The sequence below is a fragment of the Varroa destructor genome, unplaced genomic scaffold (genome assembly GCF_002443255.2).
Source record: "Varroa destructor unplaced genomic scaffold, Vdes_3.0 BEIS01000007.1, whole genome shotgun sequence".
NCBI classification, from domain to species: domain Eukaryota; kingdom Metazoa; phylum Arthropoda; class Arachnida; order Mesostigmata; family Varroidae; genus Varroa; species Varroa destructor.
Window position 1 is genome coordinate 25,380,543 of NW_019211460.1, and position 21,563 is coordinate 25,402,105.

General features: G+C 45.3%; 1 protein-coding gene across 4 annotated transcripts in view; it reads left to right on the top strand.

The window, feature by feature from the left end:
* The window catches only part of LOC111253933 (lachesin-like), a 203,593-nt gene that overhangs the window by 113,953 nt on the left and 68,077 nt on the right, over window positions 1–21,563 (top strand). The gene's annotated exons all lie outside the window — the stretch shown is intronic.

The window sequence follows — 21,563 nt, forward strand, 5'->3', positions numbered from 1 at the left end:
ACCCATTGTAACTATACTGTTGGCTTATCCGTCAGGCAGGCGATAGATATAGCCCTCACATAAATGCCTCAAGAACAGAAAGCGGGATGTGTCAGTTAGTACTAAAACAAATACCAATCGCTTAGTGTTTTGTTCGATGCGGGGCAGTTCTTGTCTTGTTGAAGAGATCTGATTGTTTTCGTGGTACGTTATTTTCACAGAAAAGACTACTTTCGAGGAAAATCTTAAGAAAAAGCAACTAAGCACATGTAGGCTAAGCAGGCTTTCTTAGTTCGCGCTTCAGTGCACTGTCTAATGTTTTTCTATATGTGCCCCCTTCTCCACTTTTCTATCGCTCCTTCATCGATTCCACCTCCTTGCTATTCTTTGCCTCGTGGTAAAAACGTAGTGTCAGGTGTTAAAAACGCAACTCAGGCCATATGTTACTACGAGTAGGCAGAACATCCTCTTAGGTTATTGCCTTCCATTGAATTCTCACTAGAGCTACACAAGCAGCCAGCGATCTCTAGGCTTTGGCAGTAATTCCAACCAGCTGAACATTAGCTGTATGGGCGAATAGCGACTGGCCGCGGCAGCGGTCTGTCTGGTTCTCCGCTTGCCGTCTTGTTCTGCTACTGTAGTTTTGCTTGCTTTTGTGATGAAATTGTCGGCTTCTTTGAGTTCTTTGAGCGGTCTTCCGGGCTCTACCAATATGAAGATGGCGGGCGATTGACGTCTGGCGGCAGTTAGCCAAGGGACCATGCTTTGCCATAGCCCAAAGCGTCGGCACAACCTGTACGACCTGGATTTGCCTAGCATCGGTAACGGTGCGCGGTAGAAACTAGCAAGGTGGCAAAAAGTCCATGCACTAAGCGATTGTCGAAGGAGTGCTGAGTGCTGTGGCCAGAAACGGCTGCCGCAACAGTGTTAGCAGAAAGCAGCAAGTGACGAACAGACACCATTATGCCCAAGGGCCAATTCACCATTGTCAACACAATAGCAACAGCATGTGGTGGCTAACAGAAACCTTTAGCGAAAGACTGCTTTGACCTTCCCCGCACATACGACTGTTCCCTTTGTTTGGCGGTTTAGAAGTGCCCCCGTCTCGCTGCCACCTGCTCCAAAAGCCCCATAAGGCACTATGTGTAATCCTGAAGAGGGCGTATATCCCAACAACAAGCGATGGCGAACACCAGCATTGTCGCTAATCAATGAGAAAGCAAACGGATAGATGAAGCTAGACGACTTGCAACAGATTGGCCTTGCTGCTTGGCAAGCTAACTGAGTCGCTTGGATGCATGGTGTATTCTCCCACAGTTGTCACTGGTGCTTCTGTTTTTAGCTTTGCCGTTATTGCTAGTACGGTAATGATACCGGTGACACCGTTACCACCGTTGGATGTTGGGTAAGCGGGCTTAAGTTGGCCAAAGATGGATGGCAGCAAAGAGACACCCAAGTGGATGCCCAAGTACCCATTCAGCGTCAGCCGTAGTAGTCGTAGTAGGTCCACAATTTCTTGTGTCGTCTCCAAGGCCATCTAGGCGTAGGCAGTGATACAACGTTACCTTCTCGTGAAAAGGGTGGGCGGGAATTTCGGTGTGATGATGTCTTAGAGACGAGTCAGGTGCAACGGTCATCCTTCAGACGCTATTTGTTTGTCGCATTTATTTCCAGATAGGTTAGAAGGAACGCAGGTTGAAAGGTTTGACCGGTAATATAGGGGGGGGGGGGTGGAGAGAGAAAACGAAAAGGATGCTACTAAACCTCAGGGTTTGCAAACCAGCGATGCAGGCAAACAGGTACCAGGTCTCCTCCTAAGAACAAGTTGCAATGAGACACGTCTGAGTTTGTTCTGCTACGTTCGGTGGCCAGACGGTCTAGCAAAAGATCCAAGGGGTGTGCCTCAGTCATCGGATCCAGGAGGATTGGTTAACAGTACTGTGAACTATACAGAAGTCCTAAGCTATGGGAGAGAATCGAAAAAGGTTGGTTTTGAAAAAAAAACTACTTCAACTTTATCGCGCAATAAAAACACTGCTGTCTAGTTCATCGAGAGCCACTCGTCTTATGTCTTGATCCTACGACCGCGGTACTGCCCTCCAACATCTAGGTCGTCCAGTTCAGAGGTCTTCTTTGGATCTAACCCCAGCCTTCTCTGAGCCTTCTCTGCACAGTGACAATGAAAAAGGTGAACCACTCTTCCTTTAGGGCAAGCAGAGGCCTCGCCAGACTAGCAGTGCTCGTTCCGTTAGTGAGATATTAAGGAAATGCATCAGGAGCAGCGACAGCATCAATCAGTCAGACAGGAAAAGAAGGCGCGTATAAATTATGCTTTGGCGGCAAGGATAAAAAGGCAAAAGCAGTAGCTATGCCACAGTGCGCGGCTATAGTGCGGTCATAATTAAAAACAAACATTCGTATCTCATCTAGGGGCATATAGGGAAAAAGCACAAGGCAGATCTGTCCCACCACCCGTGATGGCAGTGGGAGTGGCGGCTGGATCCAGCGGCCGTAAACGGAACCAAGAGAAAAGGTTAGGCAAACCGAATTCGAAAAAAAAAATAGCAGGGAACTTGCAGATGAATAGAAAGTATGCGCCTGTCATTGTAAATGCGATAACACGGAAGATAGAATCATAGAGGAGAAAATATTAGCGTCAAATAAAAAGAAACAGTGATGTATGCAATAACTGAAGGAGCTGTAGCGTTACAAATGACAAAGGCCAAGTGATAAAAAAGTAAGCAAAATAAACATGGTGCCAGTAATTCTCAGAGCGGCAAAACGTTCTATTATGCATATATGAAGTTGATCTTTCCTTTTGTGGTAAAGATTCCCTAAACTGAAACAGATTACCCCAACAGAACCAATCTCAGCTCGCTTTCATCATCAATGGTGTTTAAATAAATCTCATCTGGTTTTGGGTATGTATAGTCTCTTGGTACTCTTTGTTACTCACCACTGCTAAATAGAATAAAATATATGAGGTGGAAGCTGAAAATATTTTCGTTCGGGTGGAAATCACATACCGCGAAATGGTTGCAGAGAGGGCAGGAGCAGGCCAAAATGTGTGACATAATTAACACAACGCAGGAAGAGTCAAAGAACATTCACTATAAGGCAATGGCCGACTCGTCACACAACACCGTCAAATCTCAGTGGCCTTAATGAGGTTCCAACTAGCCGGGCGAACAAAAATACTAAAACATTACGAATATTTTTTTTTTCATTTTTAACTTTGCGTCAAGCTTCATAACGGTTGCATACGTATACATATATATTGTACATGGTAAAAATTTTACTAGGGTATACGCCACTACAGAAAATCTATCACAGAATAGTTTGCATATCGATAGAAGTATTCCCTTACTGATAGCGTCCGCGGCACTGCCAGCGACCTCATCTTCAGCCGTTAAAAAATCTCATCGTCCTCAGCACCGCCTTCTTTTTCCGTTTATCTATATCTTCCCAGGTGGGACAGCTCATATACCTAGTTATAGAAGCTACATGGCTTTAGTTGGAGCTGGCTTACTGTCAGTTCGCCTCGTCGATACTAATGTAATAGAGTTTCATTCCCTAAGAGGACTCGCTCGAAGGAAACATATGGTGAGAGATAGGATAAGAGACAAAACTAACAGAATGCCCTTTAAAAAGGGTTTCGTCGTTTTTCTCTCTGCTTACCCCGTTCTCCTTTCGAGTTCAGGAGGGGCAGTAACGAAGGGCAAGCTCTTTCTCGTGTGCGTCATTCTTCTCGTCTAAGAGCGCCGTCAAGCAACAGTAGCTAGAGACACCGAACACGGTCATCGGTGGCTGTAATCGGATGTGCTGCTTTTCGCTTCGTCTGGTCCCATTCCCTTTCACAAAGTTGCCGACTCAACCACTGCTACCGTCTATGTCGTCGATTTCTCTTCACTTGTTGTCTTCGGAACGTCTCCGAAGTTGCTACTGCAACCGATTTGCGCCAAACAAAGAACGACTCTTCGCCAAGCAAACAGGCAGCAGTAGCAGCAGCATGGAGTCTCAGCAGAGGAAACGTAATTTGTTTAGGCTTAGCAGAGGCGTTTAGACCCCTTGCCATTCGCTAGTTTCGTTAGGCCTGGACTCAACTGAATCTCAATACTTGTTCATTCTTGTACGTCATGCATAGACCGCTGAGTGCTGCCTGTCGACTGCAAGGGTTCTTTGTCGTGGCGAGAACTCAACCATGCAGTCCCGGCCGTGTCGCCGATGGCACACCGCTCCTGAAAGCCGATTATTGGTTAACTCTTCCCTTTTTCCTAGACTGTGTTGGTAAGCTCAACGTTGGCTCGTTACCCGACTAGCTGATGATGATCAGGCCAATTCTTCCATGAGTGGCAAAAAAAATTCACGATGGCATAGCAAAAGTGACTATGGTGGAAGGGAGAAAGGAAAAGAATTTAGAAATAAACAGGACGGAAAACGACGAAGGCAGCGCCCGCAGTACCCACTGCTGATGCTTCGACGTGGCGTTTTCAAATCCCAGGGGCCGTCCCAAGAAGGAAAGCGTGACCCACCGGTTGCCGGTCCGATCCGATATACTCTTTTCTCGACCAGAGTGCATGGCTAGACTCTTCTTATTTCGTCCGCTTCTTAGTTTAAGCTCAGCTCGTGTGTTTCTTTTGGCTCCTTTTTAATAGCTAGGCTCTCAAAGTCTTTTTGTTCTTCCGTCCTTGAGCTTTTCCTTATCTCGCAGGGCTTGTCCTTGGCTCATTGTCAGCCAGAGTTGGTCGTCCGTTTTGAAATATTAGCTGTCTCACTGCTGCACCTATCCCCTTCCTATCTTTTCTGGATCCTTTGGCATTTCTTTTGCTAATAAAACTCTGACAATAAAGTGAACCGAATGAAATAGTATGGTATGTATTGCGTGCGTTGTGCATTCCTTTCTCATAAGTCACAAGCCGGTAAGCCGACACGCCTTTCCATACATGCATGCATACAGAAAGCAGAATGTGCCTAGTACGTAATAGATAAAGCCTCCGGCGACAGGCGGCACTGCTTCGGCTCGAAAAGTAGCAGGAAGTCTAGCGTCCTCATGACTACCATCACCTTTTAGGCGTTGCCTGCTGCCACCGACCCGACTCGAGAGCTGGCCGACACCAACACCATCTCCAACGGATTCCAAACAGCTTCTCTTGCTCTGCTCGCCGAGAGGTGCCGTATCTTTGCCCCCTCTCTCTTTCTCTTTGTTCTCATTGATAGTATAGTGGTGCTCAATTTACTTCAACACCGGCATTCACTAGCTCAGCTTGTTCCCCTTGAGCTTCTATCCCCTAGTTGCCTCCACATTTCCTTTCCACCTCATACCACTTGCGAATCTAGTCTGCTTTTCATTGCTAGCACCGCCGCTACTGCTAATACTAGCGCTATTCTTCGTCGCGAACTGCAGGATGATGCGAGACGGCGGCGTTTTCCGTATACGACGATGATACGATCGAGAGAATGGAAGGAAAGATTTTTGAGAAAGGAAATCAAAGCCGAAAAAAGCTTGAAGCGCGCGTGGTTGGGTGGGCTCGCTGGCCGCTCGTTGTCGTTGTGATTCCGATGACGGAGGAATGGAAGCGAGAGAGACGGCAAAGGCGTACGAAAACGGGAAACGATGACGGTTTTGGATGCCGCTGGCGGTAGTCGCGGTGGAGACGGCGGTGGTAATAGCAACAACGATGGAATAGCGCGAGCCGAGGCTGAACGTAAAAACGGATTCTAGCTTAAGCTGAAGCGGAAACGACAGTAGATACTTGGATGTCGCTAAGTTCTTTCGTTTGTCGCAGCTTGTTTTTCTCTCCGTCAAGTCTCCTTTTTCATTCCTTGCTTTCACTGCGTTATATCCTTTCGCGCAGTGAATTTCTGGTACGGCAACTAACGCTGTCTGCTCTCATCACCATATATCGCTTCGCCTTCGTTCCAACCCTCTCTTCGGGTTCTTCTTGTCGTTCTATACGTATTTCCCTGTGCGGACAGTCCCACACCCTTATTTTTGGGGGGTTTTCTTTCGTTTTTTTTTTGTCACGATAGCGACGACAGCGAAGTACGACGATACAGAATCACATTTGTCCATGAGCCTCGCGAACGACAGGACGAACGCTTGTGGAACGACACGTTGGGGCTTCACAAACACGTAGTTCCCAGTGCTCACTCGCTCATACGTATATAGAGCCCCAGAGTAAAATAGTGCTCCACTTATAAGACACTGTTCTCTACGGAAGAGAACACCGGAAAGCGGTGAAGCTCAGACATTCGGTTTCGACGGATAGTAGTTCCAATGTCGTCATACAATGCGTACCGTACGTGAACAATGAGGGTTGCCGTCACTTAGTGACCGAGTATTGCAGCCGGGAGCGCAATAGCCTGTGCGAAACCGAAAGGGCCGGAATGTTCTGTCGCGATAAAGACCTCCCCTCTTTGACGCTTGGTAGGCCTGCCAGTATGGCTGCACATGGGTCGCACGATATTTTTAGAAGGAGGTTGCCGGCGCTTGTGGCAGGATAGATCAGTGATCATGTTAGCCTGGCTCTTGTACGTCAGCTCTGCTTCTATGAACAGATGAGACCCGAAACGTTTCATTGTTGGTCGCACATAGCTCTGCCTGCCGGTCGACTTTCCGACAGTGATTTGTAAAAAGACAAAGTTACACACCGCTGATTCAACACGAGGGCCAGGCTAACCTAACATGGGCTGGTGTCTTATTAGGTCTAATTATCATTGCAGGTAAACTTTCGGGACATGCTGAAAAAGCGGGTAATGCAGGTTCAAGCAGTTAGTTAACATAATGGTGACTCGCGTATTTAGGAACGGTTTATTCTGTTCAAACTGCATTGGCGTCTATTGCATAATTCGCTAAAAAAAAATTACAACAGCTGATATCACTTTGCACCAAATCTGCAGGAACGAAAACTAAAGCATAATAACGACGTGCGTAGCATTATGTCAATAAACATCATGGCCGCTTGGTTACACACCACCACTTTTAGTGTTTTGCATAAATATATGTAGCTTCGTTAGCGGCTATTGTATGTGATGTCGGTTATTTCAGAAAGGCAAAAGAAGGAAAGTGTCCTGACACATTGTTCCAGGGAGGTACTTCTCCCGAGTAGCTTCCATTAAGTCGTCGTGATGCCGATATGGTTCAGTTTGACATCGACTTAGTCATCATCGTCTGTTCAGCCCTGTTGACCGTCACGTGTGAGACATTTAAGGCAAGCCAGTCCACTTAAGTGCCACTATTAGACAGCTTATACAGAAAACTAAGAAAACTAGACGAACTTGTATCAGAACTAGCGAGCGAGAAACCATGAAAGATGGCAGGCAGCTTAGAGAACATAAATGGTGAGTCGATCGGCTGGATCGGACTTCGTGTTTAGTGGTCGTTAGCATTAACCCCGCCAGTTGATAGGCTGTCATCTCTGAGAGTTGTCCTAAAGATCACTTATGACGCTCTAGAATACCCCATCTCATCGACGCCCATCTGCCCTATTCCGTTCCTTGGCCATTCGAGTTTATGGACAACTGGCCGACCTCACAGTCTATCGCAGATTCTCAACGGCATTTGATAGGTCTCGCTTGCTTTGGTGATCTACTTCATGATGCGACATAGCATCGTAGCGGTGTAACTCTATCAGGGCCTTTTCCATAGACACTTATAGAGGAAGGGGAAGACCTTTTGCAGAGCGGTCATACCTTGGCAGCTTTCTCTTTATTCAGCACTAGCAAACCCTCTACATCCCATCCTCCGAGCCAAAGGGGCAAAGCGACAGGAGTTACCATAAGGTTTATGCAGGTTACTTTGAGGGAGGCGCTGGTAACAGCAGCAGTAGCAGTGGCGACGATGGGAAGAAGTAAGGGACCGAATTGGGGGCAAGAGAAGCTTACCGGTCATCGGCAAGGAGTTGGAGGTTCGTTTGGGGGGAACATGACAACATCACAATGATCTATATAGAACGACGCTTATAGGACGACGAAATGGAGACCATCGCCTTTGGTTGACCCGAACGAAAGAAACTGACCTTTCTGAGCTTGTTTATGAGTCGTCGACTGCCACTATCGCTAGTCTGACTTTGGGAAGGCTTAGAATAGGGTAGAAGGTACGGCAGAGGGAAGCACAGCAGAGAGAGTCAAGCAACGTCCCGCAGCAGCACCACCCTCGATTAAGGAAACGACGGCAATAACCACTGCGGCAGGCGCAGGAGTTAGAAGCAGTAGGAGCACCAAAGCAGTAGGGGACCATGGTCATAACCGTATAACGGGTTGGCCAATGTTGGCGACGACGGTGAAGGCCTGAATGATGGGTACCTGCTGCCATTGACTGCCGTTGGCCACAGTAGTAGTTTGCTGACTCGTAGAGCCTGATGGGTGCTCGCGACTCAGAGGGTGATCAGGGCGGTACTGTTGCTGCAGACCTCACGAACTGTCTCCCAGTATGCGCCACACGCATCGTTGGCAGGCTGGCTAAACCTGAGTTCGTTCGATTCGGCTCTAAGCGGTTCAGTGACTACCGTAGATGGCGTCGGATCGCATCACGACCTCTTATTTCCCTCAGCTAACGGTTAAAAGACACAATGTTATAAAGAAAGAGAAGGGAAGATACGCAATTTAACAATAAACAACTTTCATGTTTTCGATAGTGACTTCCTGGTACGTTCCACGAAACCAGCTTCTCAGTGAAGCTATCTCTGAAGGAGGCTTTTAAACAAGGGTAATGGTGACTTAAACTACGGCTGAGATCAGCCCTGGCACTTGTTGCGCTAGTGTTGTGAGCTCTAGCCAAATTACAACAAGCTAGGCGATCTCAAAACATAAGTTGTACCTATAAAAAAAAATCACTGCTATTTCTGTTCTAACAAAAATTAGTTTAAGTCACGGAAATTACATCTAGAAAAGTCAAACAATGGCGGGATACGTGTTTATCGCTATGGCAGTTTGTTAAGACCACAGACGTTTTATTTTTACGATGTGTTTGGTATAAAGAAGACCTTAAGGTTTAGGGAAACCTGCCATTTTTAGAGCTTGTTGCATATATTTCTTGCTATTATGCTTGTTATCAATCCTCTACTCAGACCCCATGTATGTGTGTACCTATATTGTATTCTAGCGTTGTCCTGCTGAGCCTTATACCTTATTACTCTGATGATGTAAATGCACCTGCGCAAGGCAAATTGATCCAGAAATTACAACACGGCCTTGTAATGTTTTCATGGTAGAATAATGGAACTACCTGGGAGAGGTTTCACCCAATTATAAGACTCTCTTTCAAGAACCTCTTTTACGAACTATGATATAACTGGTTCAAATCTCAGCATTGACAAAAAATACTAATAGATATTAATTATCAGGAAAATAAGGAAGATAAAATATCATTATTATTGTCAAGTTAATAGCTGCTTGTGTGGCTACAAGATCCAACCGCAACAAGAAATTCGGACCTTAGCAGTGCGCTTTTAATTTCGGTTATATTCAATATCGTAAATGATTTTCGAATGCTAGCCAGCATTACCCCTGATTCGCTATAGCTGTTTGGAACTTTCGTACTGCTGCTTATGATGTCTCTATTGTGATTGTTACCAGTAAGAAGACTAGAAAGAAAAGATAAGTGAGTTGGGGTAAACGAACAAAACAGCCTTCGTTTGTCTGTTAGTTAGGCAGTGGCGTGCAGTAGTCGAGCGGTAATCGAACGATCCAACTTGATGTCCCTTTTTCTCTCTTTGACGTTTCTGCTTCGGCAGATTCGATGGACCGTATGACGCCAGGCCCTTCGGCAATCGGCCTGTTGGAGCCTGACTATCTAACCATTCTCGGCGCGGTTGGGCACACCGCGCCGCCAGCTTGCCCAATTGACAACACAACACCTTAAAAGCAACAGCGTTATCGGCACATACGCTATTGCTGTCACAGTGCCACCGTCTGATATGGTTCATCCACCCCCCTTTGATATGGCCATTACCGGCAGCGGAGAGGATTTTTGGAGTAAAAGGGAGAGGAGGGCAAACGCAGAACGCGGACATTGGGCATCGAAACAGTAGTAACTCTCGTTCCGTTTGCGTCGTGGAGAGGGCATTACCGCCATGCCAAACCGGTGTAGGTCGGGCGAAACAGGTGCTGAAACGAACAAGAACAATAAGGCAAAGTGGGCGGTTGGTCTTCGCAGCTGTTGTCGTCGTCGTCGTTGATGGTCTTATTGTTGTCAACGTTATCTTGTTGAAAACCCCTTTTGCCTACTGGGGGCTGGGTGCTGGCCTAAAGCTATTGTCAGGCTCGTGCCACCATGCGACACTGGGACAGAATCGTGGGCAGAAGTAAAATATGTCGTCAGCGACGATAGTCTCTAATTGCCGCTGGCAGAAACCAAAAATGATTTTTAATCTTGCGATCAAGCCCTGTTTCGTCATTCTTCCTATGCCCCGGTATGTGATGATTTCGTTTTTATCATTTCTCCCGTCGTCTCTATTGTTTGTTGCTTCCAGCTTGTGCTCGCGGCATAGCTAGTCGAGAATGTCTGAAAGGAGCTTGTCGAAATGGCGCTCTTTTACGCACGAAGGATTGAGGTTAAAGATCAAGATGCTAATAGTTATAAAAATTCAAATGCGGGTACTGCCAGCAGATGGCATGCCGGAGTATGCGACGACACAATATACCGCCCGAAATTTCGACGAGGACATCATTTGTCCCTATACACGAAGCGTGACTGCAAGTACGAGAACGCTCCTCTTGTCTGTTATCAGTATCGCTTTTTACAATGCTGCCATACGACGTGGCAGGTAAGTAACTCAAAAGTAACCGAGCTAGCTAGCATTTGCCCGTTTCTAATCACAGCTGTACTGGCAACAGTATTCAGAATCAAGTTAATAACAGATCGGGTAGTATGTAAAGCATTGTGTTTAGTCATTGCGATCTTTCGATCATGTTTGTCTCTTCGGTGGTAAGTTTATTTACTGACTCCCTCCTTTCTCTGCCCTTTACATGCGTGTAAGCGTATAGATCTAGATACGATTACCACATGTACATTCATTCAATGTGATAGGCTATTCACAGACGGGGCAGAGAATGTTGTCTGTCTGCAGGACTCAACGTAAGCCAAGTGAAAATGGACTCAGAAACTGGCACTAATAGATAGACCTAAAGGAACAATTTTGCAAACCGGATGAGCGATGCTATTGAGCGAATGCATCAAAAGGATTGGACAGTGATGCTTTGTATCGGCACGGATTAATCTCTGACCTCTAGCAGCAGCGTTGCAGAGGGTATAACACATTGGTTAGTGATCCGTGGCGTCCCGTCTGTGATGTTGAGTTGTCAAAAAATATTGACGGTGTCCTTAGCTAAATGGCTCTGAAGTCGTATACGTAAGCTACTATCAGCTCAGCGTTAGTATCGTTTAAAAGCTGAAGTCTGACTGTAGATATGTGCAAAAAATTATTAAGGTGCCTTTACAAGATAAGGTATTTGAATATAATACATTTCTCGTTGAGAGAAATTCCTTATTACGTTTCCTGTATAAAATGCTAGCTCATAGAAAAGTATATGCTATGTATGTACAAGATGCGTTGTTAAAAGAAGCGACCTAAAGATAGCTCTGTCGCTTTTTTTTCTGGAAACTTTGATGTGAAAGATGTTCCTCGCAGCGGTCGACAAATTATAGAAAAGTTAATGAAATGAATGTCAAAGTTGAGCAAGATTGACACGTGGCCGTGACATCACCAAGAAGCTAAGGGTCCACCACTAAACACTCCTGACCTAAAACTGACTACGAGAACGACGTCCACGTTTGAATGCTACACTAATTCACACATAATAATTTACCCCTTTATACTTTAATCTGCAAAACTCTATAACAAATACAATGAAATTTCCGAAACGATTGAATATTAATGATGAAGGATTGATAACATACGACAGTAATGCGCGAAAAACGTAAAAAATAAATGCTCTGTGGCCAGAATTGATTTTAAAAAAGTAGTATTAAGTGTTTGATAGGATTGAAGAAGCCTTACTGTCATCAGTTAATAATAAACCATTAACAAACACCTATCAGAACTGGTAGGAGAATCTTCTAGCACGATAATAACAGAATGCGTTTATTTTTAGCTACTCGACAAAAATTCACGGAAAAAAGTACGGAAAAATTTAATGTATCTGCTATACAGCTAAGATTATGAACCATCAGCTTATTATTTAGTTGGACCTCTAGCGAAACTCTGTTAATCGTGTTAACTTAATTTTAATGAAGGTATGTTAAAAAAAAACTTATCTCAATCTTTTTCAGTAGTGATGGGGTTATGATGTTATCAGAAAAATGGCAGAAAGCTATGAATTGAAGTAATGCATCTCTCATTTCGAAATATTGTCTTGAAACTTTGAAAACTTGCTTCAATTTTGGCTTGAAAACCGCGAACTTTTTGACAACTGAGTCTGTCACGATACTGCATATCACGATACGATATCTAGGTAAGCATTGTAGGCGTAACAAGTATTAAGCATAACGATTGTACCGGAGCCATTTCTCTTGACATCCATCAACCTTTACCTTGCTATCTACTAGCTTATATCCATTATTGCCAGTAGGTGAGTATGGTAAAGGACACAATGGAGCAATATTCGAAACGTAAAAAATGTGTCCAGTCTTTCCTACCATATGGCATACCAAAAATGCATACCAAAAAAAAAAACAGTCCTTGAATCCTCAACGTACTCCTGCGACATCAACGAGTGATAAGCGTTTACCTCTCACGACAACCTTTCACTGTCGAGTGTTTGTCGCTGAAACTTCCAGCGACGTGGAAAACAGCCGACAATTTACAAAGGAAAGCACAGCGGTTAGCGTGTTAAACACGCGCAAGAACCTGTGATAGTTTATTTTACTAGAACATCACTCCGTTGGAATTATCTGATCGGACCTGTTGTTAGATATGGGCATAAGTTGACTTTATAGGTTTTGATATCGCTGTTTGAAATCATGGAGTGTTGATACCTGAACAGTAATGATAAATGCTCGGTTTTGGTTACACGTTAAATCGATAGGCCATAGCAATATCGCTTCCGCACGCTTAGGCTAATACCCGGAGTCTTGCGCTTTCAGGCCGATACCCTCTCGTACACATAGCGCACACTATTGATGTAGCTTTTTTCTTCTGGGGTTACCGCATGGCATGATGTCTCTAGTATAAATCATACTAGCTCTACTTTCATCATAGCTGCACCAATAGAGCTTTATTCGCATAGAAGATGCAGAAAGCTGCTAAGTTATCGTACATATCGGTACAATTGACAAAGTTGGTATACGCATAATATAGAATTTAGATATCGATCAAAACGTTAGCTTCGTAAGCAGAACGGGCATACATTGGTAAGGTTTCGTCTGAACAAATTTCCGGTAAGGATACCGGACATTTGTTCAGGCGGTATCCAGTAATGATATTCTAGAATGACGTACACATTCGGGATTAGCATGTAATATCGTCAAAGCTATGGTTCAGGCGACTGTCAGGGATACGACATAGCAGTAACACGACCCGGAGCACCCTCTTGCGATAATATCGAGGCATCATTGTGTTCAATAAGAACACTGAACAGCATTAGAAGCATTGCTGCGTTGTTTTTGTTGTTGTCGTTATCAGCGAGAATAAGCGAATAGGGCCAAATAGGTTTGCAGACGGCCACTTTACAATGTGCACTAACGCAGAAGAGGCTTGAGGAGTCAACGAAGCTACCATTAGTCTTGTTCACATAAGGACGATGAAGGACTTACTTGTCCCCTCATTTCTTCATGTAGTGTGTCTCAGCTTTTCTCGCATCTTGCTCGGCACTGCGCACTTATGGCCTTCTTTCTGCGCCGGAAGGCCCTTTACGTACAAGGGGATACGCGTGAAGGGACATAAGGGGACGCTCATCGTTGTTTGAGTCCCTGTTGCTACTTAAGACTCAGCAGTTGTTGAGCAAGCAGGTGATACCTGAGCTAGGATGGTTAAAGTGCCACAACCTTACCTAGCCTAATCTTAACTTGCTTCGCCTAGGAGGAGAAGCCTGCTTGTACGTATTATCACAGTAAGCAGCGTCGAAGCAAAAACATTGCAGTTAACGTACCTTCGCCTCGTACATGCTCGCTTGCATGAGCAGGCACGCGCCTGTAGCCTCTAGAAGGAGTAAGCAATTCGTCCCGTGCCAAACTCATGTTATATTATGGCATAAGCGTTCTTTCGGGGTAGCGCGATTAGGCGGGCCACTGTCGTTGATCCAGAATTCCTGAGAGCCAGCTGAAGCCAACCAAGGCTTCGAAGAGGGCAGAGGTGAAGGTACGGGGTAAGAGGACAACTAGCTAGCAGTGTCTGCTTGATAGAGCTGGTGTAATATATTATCTATTCAGAGGTCAGCTCTGCAAGGCTGCTTGGTTAGCTCTCGATTGTCGGTGCCAATCTGTAGTCGACCGGAGCCCCATCGATCCAAACCATCGAAACAGTGATGACTATGCCAAGTAAGCAAGCCAAAAAGCCAACGACTTACCGGAGGTTGACTAGCGAGGCTCTAGTGGTTGATTTAAGGCCTGTCTATCTATCTGTCCTACCCGATGGGTTTTCATCGGAGGGAGGGCGGGAGTTATCGTTGGTAAGGGTCTCATTTGTTCGTGGCCGAAGCCGGGGAAGGGTAGTCGTAGTCGCATTGGAGAATTGCCGAGGGACGGGGAAGATAGCATTCGAGGCAGTAGCAGCACGCTTGTACCACCATTAGTTCGTAGTGGCAGCGTTGGCGTGGTACCAATGCGGCAGCATACTCATGAGAGCCAAAGTAGGCCGAGCAGTTAGTCCTCGTGCTCAGACCGATCCAACCAGTTAGGTAGGAACTGGGCAAGCGGCAAGCAGGACCACCTTGTGGCTTTGTTCTTCGTATTACCACGCCCTGTTGAAGACTCCTCCGCCTTCAAAACCCTCCAAACAGCCCAGTCTTTGCTTACGTCTCGAACAGCGCCGCTGAAAGATTTTGTGACTTAGACCACTAACTCACTATGCAGCTCTCCGGTCCTCGGTTATAGTTGGTCGGCCTCAGAACTTATATTGGCTGAGCACAGTCGAGGAGACCAGTCAACTCTACCAGTTGTGCCAGCGGCCACGGATGGTGGCGTTTTGGTCGTATCGCCACCAGCAGCAGCAGCAGCATCATGATGGCTGGTACTCCGCGAACGCGAGATTCTCAAGGGGAAAGGAGCCGGATGACGAGGGGAATGGGGAGGTTTATGGGGTAGATGAAGGAGACGGGCAGAGCGAACCAGTTCTCGGCCAGCCTGTTCTAACAGTATATCGGTTGGCCCCGTTAACTATGTAGGTCCACTTCTTGCACGCTAGAACAGGGTGGAGATCGCGTTGCCCGCTTTTGACAAGACGTCATTCGCTGCTTCCCGATCCCCATTGGCTCGCCCAAGACGGCCCACTGCCGTTACTTTACATAGATCCGTCTCCAAGAATGTATAGAGACAAGCTCAAATCCAACGGATCCACAGCGACCTGGACCGGCGAATACACAATGTGTTACTGGCTCACTGGCTTCAGGTTGACTAGCGAATCCTTCCAACTGAGTCCGTACAATGAGATAGTTCGGCCGTGTCCTATTTGCCAAGATGTCATCACTCCTTTTACCTCCATCTTCTCGCAAGAACGAAACCAACAGTGAAATTGGTTCGAGCTCACGATACTTCGCTCACGGCTTTGAGTACGAAACTGTAGGTGGTAGGTACAACACGTTGCTCTGTCCTTGTAGGCGTCCTGTCCGTCCTGGCTTGCCTTATCCATGGTCCTACTAGCTAGGCCTGCAAGCAAACGCTTAGTTAGAGAAGTAGGGCTCTGAGAGAGAAAAGTAAGGTGGCTGTGTTAGGGCGTGGCGGGGTAGTAATTCATGTAATCAGCCAATCGGCAAAGGCAGCGCCAAGAGCAGATCACCAATCGGACACAATGTCACCGCCAGACACAATGCCGATAATCCACAGATTTGGTGTTCTGTGTTATACCTGCTTTTTTGGTGATATTGTTACCTTGGAGGGATGCCGAGAAGGCCGACTGCTGCCATGTGACTTCATGCGATGTCAGCAACGGTTTTCTTATCTTATTGAGGCTTGCTCTGTTAGCTAGTTAACTCGGTAAAAATCAGTGCAGCATCAAATGTGAAATCTTGTTAAAACACCGACGCAAAGACAACACGGTAAAGGCATGCTCCATGGATACGATGGGATTCACTTTGTCAATATAATTGTACGTACAGCATGTGAAGAAGGTTGCATTCAACTAAAGGGCTTTAAACGTTTCGTGAGTCGCCAACACTGACATGAACAGCTATGTATATATGTATATAGCTTGCGCTGTAACCCATAATTATGTAATTGTAACCCATAATATATTGATTAAATATTATTTATTGAAATACAATATAGCGTAATAAGGTGGGCTATGTACATGTTTGTGTTTTAGGGGGTGCCAAACTGTTGAAAGTCTACTCTCCAACTGCGTTTGGCAACGTCTCGATCAATCTGATGGGTATTACTCATTTGGAATATTGACTAGGCCTTTGACACCAACCCTGAATTAGAATGAGTAGATCAAGGGAAATCTCTGGAGAATACGCCCACACAACACCATCGGTCCATATGATCTCGAAGGAAAAACACACGTGTAGTGGACATCGGACACCTAAGACCTCGTGATGGCCTAAATATGACATCGCTAGGGAATACACTAAGAGTTGTACTGACCATTTTCAAGTTGATAAGTGTCCTCAAATTAACCCGGTATAGAGTCTCCGTTGCGCTTAAAGCAATAAAATAATCGAGAAACTTCGATTCAGAATACAGGAGTTCGAGCATTAACCGTTTATTTAGCTGTGATACTTAACGGTAATTTTTTTGTGCAGTCATATGTTATTTACACATATATTATGACAATGTTTCTCACTATTTGACTCAGATTAATATGCGTATTAAAATATTTTTACGTAAGAGCAAAAAAAAGGGTTGGAACGCGCTTTGAATGTTGTCGGATGTACAAAAAATAGCGTTATTGGTAGACATTTATTACTGAGAACGGATCAACAGCTGTGAAGTTCACGAATATCTCCGCATTCCTTGCCCCTTGTTTAACTCTAACATCACTGATATATGTTATTAAACGGGACCGAGACAGTAAGTAGTGACAAGACATCTACTTTAGGAGCATAATCGTTCCTTGAACTATCCAGCCGGCCAACTGCTATCTCCTGATCTTGAACAAAATATCGTGAAGCAACGTAACTTATTAACGACCTTCAAGTGGGCAATAATCTATTCGTTCGTCGGAGCAATATCCAGGAAGCTTCTACCGAGACAACGTTGCTCAACAAGCAGTAGCTTTTCGGCTTGCCTACCAGAAAAGCGGCCAACAGCGGCCTGCTCCGAATCACACGCCGTAGTGGAAGTTTGAGTGCCCTCAAACGAACTTGATGGCGGCGGGGGTTGATATTGTTGCTACGATGACAACCTGGCTGAGATAGTAGATATTAAATAAATTCCATCGTAGATAGTGAGTAAACGACGGCCGGTAACCGATTTCCCTAGCTTCGTAATCCTTACTCTGATGTCGTTCGCTTCGCATGCTAAAAATAAATAAATACTCCGTTCTTCTTAACGTTCGAAAGTTCCATACTTTAGACGGCTGATTACCCCAGTACGGGTATTATATTTACGACCAGTATCTAACATAGAGTTTCCATACGTTCCTAACGTTCGTGAACAGTTACCATGCAGGTTTTCCTTTCTCGTGATAACATCAATGTAAAGTATTCTTCACACACGATTCATAATGCAACGCAGCTCAGGCAGCGTCAGATGCTTGAAATTCATGTATTGCCGCCACTCCGTCAGGCCGATCTGTAAGTGTATGTACATACGGTTTGTAGGTAAATCACTGCACGCGGTTAGGATTATCAGAATGGGTGACAGTTTATGTCAGCTCATTTCGGTGGTTCTAGGACGGGCCAAATGTGAAATTGCACCTATCAACCTCAAACAAAAAGCGACATATCGCACTGATCTCACGTACAAGCTCACCTGCGGGAAAAGATTGTATTGGACTCGAGAATCACGCAGTACAATGTTTGGAAGGAGCGCCAAAGATACAATAGGTAGACGGATCTCTATACAGATGACTAAATATACTGCTGTAGGAGAGAAACTAAATTGGTCGATAGTACAGTTGAGCGGTGATACCTCAGACACAACTATACGGTTACCTTTCTGTACAGGAGCTGCATTTCGTCCTGCGAGGTCTTCTATCGGTGCACTCCATAACCTCATCTTCCTATTACATCTGCCTTGGACTCGTGCGCGTATCCTTATTCCGACTATTGGGCATGCGTGGATAAAGCTCGTAATGGCTACTACTCTAGCTCTTGTCCTCGGCAGCTCCGTAAAGCTAGCAGCGATGGGTTTATAGGAGGAGACAACTCGTATTAGCAGGTAGAATTCAATTTGCTAGTGGAGGAGGTTGGTTGTCGGCGCTACGAACTGCCGCCAAGCCGAGAGTGAGGTAAAGACAAAGGTTCAAGACGACGACTGTTTTACCATAGACCAAAGAAAAAGAGTCCAAGGGCGAGTGCAGACAGAGAAGATGAGGGAGAGAAACAGAAGACGAAACGTCTTATGCGGTTTAAGTATCGAGAAGCTGGGTAGAATAGGTGAACCCGTTACGCGTTCGTTAAAAAGAAGCGACAAGAAAAAAAGAAAGCCGCTGCTGTCGGTCTGGGGAATTTTTCATTCGGTTGCTGGAGCAGAAGAAAAGAGGAAAGGATAAACGACAAAAATCAGGGAAAGGAGGGCATTAGCTGGGTTCGTTTCGTCTATCTTCACGGTGGAAAGCGCTGTTGTGCTGGGGAGGGCTATCAGTTGGAACGAGAAGTGGGACTGCTATGGACGGCACATCGGTTAGAGAAGAGACAAAGAAAATAAGAACGAAAGGCGCAACGCAGAGATGAGAGCAAAAAGGGGAAATATACGAGAAACAGGAACGTGCCCAGGAACTTTGCGGCCATCCGGGCCTCAGAACTAGGTGCAGATAAAGGGGCGAATCGAAACATCACGCTATTGTATTTCACCTCAGCAGAGGTTAGGCTGGGAAAATAAGGTGGTATTAAGAAGAAGAACATCGGGCGGAAAAGTGTCGAACTCATTGAAGCTGTGCTGGCCAGCAAGATTATTTCAATATCAAATGAGTCGAATCTAACGGCCGATGCCGTTATCGCCGTGACATTGGATTTAATCTGTCACGAAAGGACTACTAGGGAATAGCTTACAACTAAATTTAAAGATAATGTATACGGTCTAGCCACGAAAATAGGAACAACTACTTGGATTTACATTTTGCTAACGAAATCATTATTAGGCTTAGATCAGTCATCAACACACGCGAGCGTCTATACAACATCGGTAGATGCTATTGGATGATAAAATTAATTTTAGTAAAATCCCTAATTACCAAAAACAAAGTAGTCGATACGCTAAGTAAGCTACGTGTATGCCGATGTGTGTAGGGGTCTCGTACGAGCAGTACGTAGTACATTGGTAGCATCAGAGAAACGAAGCGTGGTTGAAAAGTCAAATAGAGCGGGGTACCACTAGGCCTCGTCCGAGTGAACAGAATGCTACAGCGTTCCTGTACAATTACGAGCTTTGCACATACACGGAACGAATTCATCTAGAGTAGTCAAACAGTATGCTCTGAAGTCATCGATCGGCAGTGGAATAAGTAAGCGATTGATCCCTGTTGCGGATGCTTGTGTCCGTGTCGCTTAATGTATAGGGCATTTGGAAGCACGTTTAAAAGCAATAAGCACCCACTTAATTGATTTGATAAGAGAGCTTTGCTGCCACGTCACAGTTAGCTGGAGTGTTTGTATCAGTGATATAATGATGACAATTGACCACCTAATGAGAGTTAGCCAAAATGATATGACGAGACGTAGAACCTATTCGGAGGCGTGCAGTTATTGTAAAACCTTACTGTAGAGACCACTTGTTACGCTGTCACTCTTAAGGAAAAACTGTTTATTGATATCTTCTGTTTGCTGAAGCTCATCATTTAAATCACTGTGATTTTACGAGAATTTCAAACCCCCAGCGACATCTGTGAATGATCGCATTTCGTAACTAATGCTCAAAGCTCGTAGTAATTCAGTGTTAAAGTTATTCTAAAATGTTAGATTTCATTATTTCTTTCAGTCATTAATGTTTATTTACATGTATATAGATGTGTGCAGCGACAGTTAACTTTTCGAAATTATGTAGCAGTAGCCATTTGCTGCTAAGGTGGCATGACTTGACAACTCCGAAGCAAAAACCTGCCGAGCCCAAAAGATTTTGCTTGTGTCAGCTCTACGTGCTATTATCTTCTTATGAGTTAAAAGTCATTTCCCTATGTTAACTAAGCCAAAAATCCTCTTTGCCTTCCAACGAAACCTCCTTTTTCTAGCCTTTCTCTTTTTGCGTTATAGGGAGGCATCCTAAGAAACGACTACATATTTACTTCGACTCATTCACCGTTCGGCCCGTTCTATTATTTGCTATAATAGAATCAGCAAAGGGTGGCAACAGGTCAATACGTGACAAATCCGTTGGTCAAAAACAAGTAAATAAGGGCTCCAACAGAGGAAAGGTTTCTTTCGCTTCTGTTGGGCTCGAATAAAATATAGAGAATTGTCGACAAGCCACAGCCAAACCGAAAAGACTAACGTTGGCGCTCATAGCAGCAGCCTCGTAACAGTGGGTCCTTCCGTGGCTGGTCCTACCTGTGTGCTAGCACTGCGAACGCTATGTAGAGGTGGCTGTTGCGATGGCCGAGGGAACGACTGCAGGCGTGGCACGCAAATTGAAACCTCGTTCTGAGCGACAAGCCCTTCTAGCCAGACGTGACACCCAGACATCCCTACGGTACCTTCCATTTCGTAGCCCCTCGTCCAAACTAAATGTCTGCCAATCTCCTTCGCGACTCTTTCCTACAATCCTATTGCCGCAGCGGCCTGCTAATCAGCTCGATCGGTTGGCCGACTGGCGGGCCGGTCACACTCCACGCAGCAGGTTTCATTTCATTCTGGATCTTTGGACACCTCGACCTTTTCGACCGGCAGCAGTAGCAGCAGGTGGGACAGCAGTATGATCACACTTTGGTTCTTCTATCACCACTTCGGTTTGGAGAGGATCAGATATCCTCTTTTAATTCGAATATAAAATACAGGGGCTTCTCGAGAAAGACAGGAGAACGTAGGCGCTGGAGGAGATACAGAGCCTTTTCCTACAATAGAGCGCGCGATAGAATAAGGGAGAAAGAACACAGCACATCAACAACGAACGGTGTAGTACAGGACACGCAAATGGAAACGCGCAACACCAGTACCTTCTTTGCCACCATTATAATGATGATCATTATCATGGCTGACAGCTGTTTTTGCTATTGCCGTGTCTGATCCTGGCCTTACTGATGATAATGACTACCTAAGTGTATGTACGCCTTTATGTATATATGTGTGTCTCTGTACTTGGTCTATCTAAGTAGGTATTGTTGATGATGGTTGGC